General features: G+C 50.8%; 1 long non-coding RNA gene across 3 annotated transcripts in view; it reads left to right on the top strand.

Moving 5' to 3' along the window:
- The first annotated feature begins 7,153 nt into the window (after positions 1–7,153).
- Positions 7,154–8,147, top strand: part of LOC143269120 (uncharacterized) — a 2,959-nt gene continuing 1,965 nt past the window's right edge. For 2 of the 3 annotated variants that reach the window (XR_013045482.1, XR_013045481.1), the window contains exons 1-2: positions 7,165–7,296; positions 8,003–8,147. The exon at positions 8,003–8,147 is cut by the window's right edge and continues 24 nt beyond it. This is a non-coding gene — a long non-coding RNA (uncharacterized LOC143269120). Of the gene's footprint in view, positions 7,388–8,002 lie in introns of all 3 variants that reach the window. The other variant, XR_013045483.1, reaches the window with a different exon arrangement.

Below are 8,147 nucleotides of genomic sequence, written 5' to 3'. Positions count from 1 at the left end.
CACCCTTCTACCATGATGTGTTAACAGGCCCTGAAACATGGACTGGAACATCTGAAGCTGAGCCAACGTAAATTTCTCCTTCCTTAAATGGACTTCTCTTGGGATCTGTCACGGGGACCACAAGTCTAACCCACACACAGGGAGGCAGTCCTGTCCTCCACAGAGAGGAGGTCCCTGTCTCCCACCACAATGGAGATCTCTGTCCTCCCTGTCCCTATAGAGGAGGTCTTATCTCTCCAAGTGGAGGAAGTTCAGACCCCACAAATGGATGAGGCCTTCATCCTCCCATGTAGGAGGCCCTGTTCCCTAACATGGAGGAGGTTCTTGTACTCAAACAAGGGACCCTGCCACACACACCTCAGCACACATGTAGGGAGTCTCTGTCCCCACACCTTGAGGGGGTCCACATACCCACACAAGGAAGGAGTGAGTCCCTGCTGCTCCCTCCTATGGTCGAGTGTAGCAATGTGCTGGCCTCACATGAAGGGGGTCTCCCTCCTTCCCCCCATGGGGAGAGTCCCTATCTCCTCCACGGAGGGATTCTTAATCATCACCCATGTTAGGAGTCTCTGTTACCCACACCGAGTACATCCTGTTCCCCCACGTGGTGGAAGTCTGGGTCCCTACACAGAAAAGAGGGTGCTTGGTTCCAGTCAGAAGTCTTTAGACTCCCTTCAAGTAGCAACCAAGGTTTGCCCTGTATGATTACTTCTCTCTCTTTCTTCAAAGCCTCCCCTATACCTCCTTCAGAGGCAGCCTTCCTCAGGTAGGGTAGCCGTGGGCAATGGGAGCTGAGGAAGAACCCTGGGACTAACCTGAACAGGGCCTATGCAAAGAGCCCTGGTCCATCCTGAGTGCCCACACTTCCCTCTCCTTCCGCCCCGTGGGGTGGTGGGTAACCCACTGTGTAATCTCCATTCTAAACACAGAATTATGGGACCTGAGGGAAAGAGGCTGTGACGAATAATGTATTTCTGCTTCCTCATGCAAAGCTTGTGGCCAGTCACTCAAGGCCCCTGAGGAGGAAGGAGGCAGTCCCCAAGGCATTTAGAGAAGAGGGGGCAGTGGTGGGCGACTGAATGGGCTTCCTTCTCTGAGAGCAGCATCAACAAAGGTTCCATTTTCCATGGCTATGGGTCCGGCGAGACCGCCTCGCTGACAGACTCTCCAAGCACATGTGCCGGCCCGCTGAAAAGCCTTGGTGTTGACTGACAGATAATTGAAGTGACAAATTGTTTCATTGTATTTGGCAGGGAGAGTGCTGTATTAGATAATTACGGGGAACAGAGGACTCTGGGGTCTCAGGTCATAAGACATGCCTGACCCTACTTTCTGAAAACTCTGAATGGGGTTCTCCATCCCCAAAGGAGTGCCGGGCTGCGCTGTCTTTCTTTGTGTTGTTCGGGGGGGTTTCTTTCTCTTTCCTTCCCCTCCTCTCCCTCCGTTTCTGGCCCTCCCCCTTTCTGATCTGATGACTGGGTCTAAGGAACGGGGTGGGGTGGGTGGGGGTGGTGGGATGGGGAGGTGGGGGGGGGAGGCCTGCAGAGCTGAGGCAGCACTTACCTCCACTTACCCATTTGGGGCTTGCCTTGGGGAAGAGTAGACATTTTGTGAACTGGTCCCCTGGTGGCCTGAGAAGGGGATCAAGAAAGGAGGGTGACCGGGGACCACCAAGGCGCTGTGAGCAGCGGAAGGGCTGGGTGCCAACTGCCTTTTGCTGTTGAGATGCTGGGGAGTCCGGCCTAGGGCCTCACGCAGGGCTTGTGGCTGCAGCTAGCGATACTCCAGTCCCACCACCCCGCTGCACCTCAGGGTAGCTTGCCCATGTGGGGTGTCTCTGTCAGCTTTTCCTGACCTTGGTTTATCAGTGACAGGTACTGGGACTTGAAGAGGCCTAAAGGCAACTGGATAATAGAACCATCTCCCTTTTCAGTTGAGGATGTAAGCCCCGGAAGACCTGTTGTAGGCCCATTTCCCTAAACTTCCTCGAAGATAATTATTTTTAAAAAGTGTGAAATACAGAGAACACAGCCCTACTTCCCTGGCCCCTTTAACTAATGTGTGACTCTCCACACCTGGAAACAGCCTCCACACATCTGCACTGATCTTTTATCTAGAGATCTACGTTTGTGTTTAAGGATATTACTGGGCTCTCCTCTGTCTTCCTGCCCTCCTCTGAGGTCCTAGGAAGAGAAGGTCAGAGAAGTTTCTGAGGAGGGAAATAATTAGAGATGTCCCTGTCGGGTCAGGAAGGGCCTAAGGCAGATGCTCACACCGCGGTCCCTTCTGAAGGAAGAACTTTCTTTTAGCAAACCCAATATGAAAGATTCATATTGGACAGGAAGGCAACGTAGAGGGCAGCCTTGAAACGTCCAACAGCACTCTAAGTCGAATCTGACTTAGACAAATAACCGATGTAGCGCTTCTGCCGTACTCATTTGGGAAGCGAGAGGGACAGAGAAGGACCAGGCAGAATGTGTTGCACTCTCAGGACAGACAACCCTTGACTGATTCCTCAGAGAGGGGGAACAACAAAGAGCTGAGGTGACATGGCAGCTGGCTAACATTTCCATTAAAGTCAAAAGTTCTTTGGGCGCATCCAAATCTAACCCAACCTCCCCCAACAACACACAAGTCATCAACAGTAAGAGCAAGAAACCAGAGCAGGGCCAAGGCTCAGCTGCAGAATGCCGTGTCTAGAGCAGAGGAGCGTGCAGAACTCAGCCCAGGTCAGCTCCAAACCATTCCATCAGTGCATATGCGTTCAGTGAGGATGTTGTGGACCGCTGAGCATGTGGCAATGGGTGAAATGGGATCCCTGCTGCCAAGCATCCATGTTGGTAGTATCTGCGCAGGGTCAGCAGCCATGCATGCATGCATGCATGCACAGGCAGAGAAAGGCCGAGCCAAGCGCAGGACTTCCTGGCTTTCTGGGAATGCTTTGCCCTTTTTGACCTGCTCCTGTGTGGCCGGGCTCTGAATTGTGCCCTCTCTGGTCAGCAGGAGGAGGTGCTCCATGTGTGTGGGGGGTGGGTGGGTGGGTGGGATGGGGGCTGGGCGTGTGGAACCCATCTTGCCTTGCACATCTGCAGGGCCTTCAGTCTGATTATGATCTCTTTACCCTTCCCACTGTCAGTCCGGCACAAATAATTATTAAAGCCTTTCCCCACTATGGAAATAAAAATACAGCCATGGAGCTAGCTAAAGTACAGCCAGTCCATTGAGAGCCAGCTGAAAGTGGGTAAGACCAATAATTCAAAACAGATGAACCGCATGGCAAACACTATGGGCTTACTATCTAGGCTGACCCGACCTTTGAAACTCGCTGAAAGTCATCCTTGAAATTCACCAGAGCTCCTGGAATCACTCCTGTAAAAGGCGTATTTATCACAAAGTCATAAATAATATTTGCTAGCTCTTTGCTCCATCTATCTAGAAAACGAATTAAGCTGGAGGACATGAGCTCGGTGGGCTGAGCTGGGGTGGGGGTGGGGCAGTCAGGACTGTGTGGAGGTTGCTTATAGGGAGTAGTGTTGGGGGGGGGTGCGATGCCGGGGCTTCCCTCCTCCTGGTAAAAATAGACTTGCTTGAAAAATTGGTGTAGCGCAACAGGTTTTACTTTCGTTGTTTTACAAAGAGGTGGTCGTAGACGGTAGAGAAAGGATCTTCCACTGGCCTAGCGCTTGTGATGGGGGTTAGATGGGCAGGACAGGGACCACCCAGCTGTCTCTGCCTCCCCAGGGGTGGGATCACAAGTGTGCACCATCATGTCTGACTCTTTTTATTTTGAGGATTTTATACATGCAGAGGATACGTTTTGATCAAGATCCTTCCTTACAATTAACTCTCCCTCCATCCCATCCTTGCCACGGTCCTCGCCCAATTTCATGCACTCTTTTTAAAAACAAAACAAAACAAAACAAAACAAAACAAAACAAAACAAAACAACCTCACTGAGCACATTGCCAGCATGCGCAATGATGGAGGGTCAGCTAGTGGGGTATGGACAGCCTCTCAGGAGCTTCATCCTTGGAGAAACAGACTCATCCTCAGTAGCCATCAACTGTCAGTAGCTCCTCAGCTATGGGTGGGAATTCATGAGTCACACGCCCCCCACTCCCCCTGACTCCCCCATGCTGGGATTTTGTCTGGCTTGATCTTGTGATCTTGAGTCTGGTGCATGGCAGCACATAGCTGCTATGAGTTTATGTGTGTGACTCTCCTGCTATGTCTGGAAAACACTGTCTCACTGTAGTCATCGACTGCCTCAGGCTCTTCCACCTTTCTGCCCCATCTTCCACGATGACCCCTGAGCCTTGGGAGTAAGTGTGTGTGTGTGTGTGTGTGTGTGTGTGTGTGTGTGTGTGTGTGTGTGTGTGTGAGATAGATGTCCTGTTTAGGGCTGAGAATGCCAATCTTTTATTCCGAATGTTGACCAGTTGTGAGTCTCTGGGCCAATCAAAATGACATTTTATTTATTTATTTAGTGTGTGTGTTTGAGTCCAGTGGGCATGTGCCATGCATGGCACATGTGTATGACTGGGAGGATGATCTGTGGGAGTTGGCTCTCTCTTTCTCCGTGTGGGCTTCACAGGGTCAGGCTTGGCAGCAAGTGTCTTTATCCTCTGAGCCATCCTGGCAGTTCATTTGCATTTCTTTTTCTTGTGTGGGTTCTGGGAATCAAACCTAGACCTTTGTGCTCTCAGGATGAGTACTTTCTAGACTGAGTTATCTCCTTAGCTTGGTTCAGTGTTTTAAAGAGTTGTGTCTTTCTCGTATGTTTCAAAATTCCAGAATCCTCTCCGCAAGACGAGCACATCCATAGGCTCTTTGAACATTAATATTTAGACCCTTTTATACCCTACCACCCATCTACCCATCAGACCATCCATCTATCTGTCCATCTGCCTATCCATCCATGCATACATCCTGTCTTTTGTTCAATGTGTGTTTATTCATCTAGGCATCCATTGAAGCATTCGTTGAGCTATTATAAGTCAGGCAAAGTAGGGAAGTGATGCTCTTGACTCTGCCAAAGGGAATATGCTAAATGGAATGGACCGCTTGATGGTTAGTCAACAGCTGCCATGGGTGGCAGGAAAAGTCACAATCTGTCCCCTCCTTGGATTCACATTCTTCCCTTCCACTCTGTGACAGGGCTCTGCCGGGTCACTTGTTTTGGTGCCGTAACACAAACAGATTGACCATCACTTGTCCTCTTTGTCTTTAGAACCCTGTGACTGTCACCAGATGAAAAAGTCTGAGCTGCTTCTAGCAGCGAGAGACGTGAGGCTTCATCCTGGCAGCAGATTGCCACCAACCCGATGTGTGAATCAAGTCATTAAGTCTCGAGGTTTTTGCCTTTGTTTGTTTGTTTGTTTAGTGTGTGTGGCCTGTCGCATGTGTGTGGAAGTTAAAGGACAACCCAGGAGAATTGGTTCTCTGTTTCCACCATGTGGATTCAGGGTATTGAGCTCAGGTCATCAGGTTTGGAGGCAGACACTGTATCCACTGAGCCATCTCTCTGGCCCAAGTTGTTGGCAGTTTCTCACTACGCTGGATGGCTTATCTAAGGCCTTTCCAACCAAGAAGAGTCTTTCTGGCCCCAAGATGTTGCACACTTAAAGTGTAGATGCGAGTTACCATGTTCAGACTTTCCTGAGAACCCTGCTCTCTTACAGTTTCTGATATCAAATGAATAATGACCGTTTCCTGGATTCGACTTCAGATAAGAGAGGACACGAGGTACAGGTCATCATCACCAGATTCTGAGGATGAGGGGGATGGATCAGGTCACTTCACTAGAGGAATGAGGGGGTCGTTTGAGGTCTGTTGGAGCCCTCTGTGACTCAGTGGTCCCTTCACCACTGGAAAAGAGTGGAGCAGGGATAGGGAAGAATCAACCTGTGCTCTGTGCTCTGGGGAGACAGGATGAAAGAGTGATCTCATACGGAAAGGATGCCCTGGATAAGTACTGAGGATGATCGCAGTCATGGGACGGTGGCAGCAGCTCCGGGTCACTCTGTGCTGGTGACTTTGCAGTTACTAGATACGAAATGCTTTGTAGAGATTTCTGCCTCCCCGTCCTTGACACTCTTGACAGTGTCATGAGTGCCCAGCATGTGGGACAGCTTTAAGTGCCACCGTTGGAGTTAGGGCATTAGCAGCTCTCTGGGTGGAAGAGGCAGTGCTCAGACTTCAGACCTGACCTCCAGCACCCTACTCCCCGGGCTTCCCCTCCTTTCTGCACATTTTTTTTTTCTACCCACCCCTGACAGCCCCTTGAACATCAATATCTCCAACCCTAAATCACCGTCCCCAGCCTCTACATAATCCTTTCAACCTCTGTTCCTTACCAACAAACAGTTGAGCCCAGATAAAGGCCGCCTGGCTTATCTGCCCGCCAGCCAATGCGGTGCTGTCCGAGATAACACAGCTTGGCTGAACTCAACATGGACGCAGGAGGTCATGGGGAGGTCCTTGAGTAAATGGGGTCTTATTACCTCGCCGAAACCACCATCCTGAAGGTGGCGGATTCGACTCCCCGGGTATATTTGAGCTTGATCTCTGGAAGCTAGGCAGCCCCAGCAGGCTTTGCGGATCCAGAGCTTCAGAACTGATTGAGTCTGAAGTTACCGCTGAGAAACTCAATGAACTGAGGGCATTACACAGTTTTCATCCGAAAAACAAAATGCACGCAACGATACTATCCAGGCTTGCTGTTACAAATAACAGCACTACTGTCGTCTCTGGTTACAGAAATGTATGGGTGGTATGGAGACTAAAGCCTGCTGGGGTCCTCAGAACACAGCACCAGCCCTGAAAGCCCATAGATTTCTGACAGGAAACCCCAGCCCCTGACACGATGCTGGTGTGAGCTGTTCCTTCCGTCTGCACTCTTGGGGTACGCAGGGTCAGGGAGAGGAAGAGGCCTCGGTCCCAGAACCCCCGGGCCCAGGTGGAGGTTCCCCCACTTACTATGTATGACCTTGAGCAAGTTACTTTTCTGGGCTCCAGTCCCTTATCTGTAGGGGACAGCAATAGTCCCTGTGACGCAGCCTCGCTGTGAGGATTAAATAAGAAATTTCAGACATGTGACAGAGCTGGCGTTGTGCCAGGGTAGAAGGGTGATTAGACAGGACAGGCATTTGGGATGGAGTGGCAACTCTGGCCAGGCGGCTCTACCCTTCCTGAGTACTTCCAAGGGGGCTGATCTCAACCGGAGGCAAAGGGAGCGGGTGCGGATGTGCTGTAGGTCCAGGGAGCAACGGGCAGCCAGATAGCTCGTGTCAGGAGGTAACACAGCCATGGCCGGCCTGGGAGGGCTTCAAAGCGAAGCATTCAGGAGTAGTGGCCAAAGCCTGGGAAAAATCAGAGGGTCTGGAAGGTAGGAGGAAAGAAGAAATGCCCTTGTTCCATGCTCATTTAACCAAACTGTCCTTCAAGGGAGGTGCCCTGCTTTCCCGCCTCTTCAAAGACTGTTAGTTTCTATGGCAACCTGACTAGGGGTTGCTATTATCCCCACTTTACAGACCAGGAGCCTGAGGCTAAGCTGTTTTGTGATTTGTTAAGGTCACAGGGAGCAAGGAATGTAAAAGCACAGAAATCTATGGGCTTTCAGAGCTGGTGCTGTGTTCTGAGGACCCCAGGAGGCTTTAGTCTCCACACCACCCACATATTTCTGTAACCAGGGAAGGCAAAGAATCGTCAAGTAAAGACTGATTACTTTGGGTCCCTTGGTACGGGGTTTTGTGAATTTCGTCAACTGATGAGCAAGTATGGGCGATCTCCAGCTTGCATGCCCAGGCTCAGAGCTGCTGGGAGCTGGGAAGTGTAGTGTCGGCTAACTTGGGACAGACAGAGTGACTTGTGTTGATTTTTCTAAAACTGTCACCCAAATGACGGTGTTAGCCACCCCTGCTTTTATTCCCGGGAACGCTTCCCGACTGTGATCCCGGCGTCTGTTTTCTTGGTTGGTTTCTCGCTTCTCTTTTAAAGTCAGGGCGTATGAGATGAAAAGAAGCATACAACCACCCAGACATAAATCCAGCAGGGCACTGAAGTCGGACCTGCTCCAGGACACTGTCTAGCTGAGTGGGTTTCCGTGCTGGACTCTTGCAGGAGGCCGGGCTTCAGTGTGCCCGTGT

This window comes from Peromyscus maniculatus, chromosome 17 (genome assembly GCF_049852395.1).
Source record: "Peromyscus maniculatus bairdii isolate BWxNUB_F1_BW_parent chromosome 17, HU_Pman_BW_mat_3.1, whole genome shotgun sequence".
Lineage (NCBI taxonomy): Eukaryota > Metazoa > Chordata > Mammalia > Rodentia > Cricetidae > Peromyscus > Peromyscus maniculatus.
Note: the sequence above shows the minus strand (reverse complement) of the source record. Positions and strands in the feature narration are given on the sequence as shown.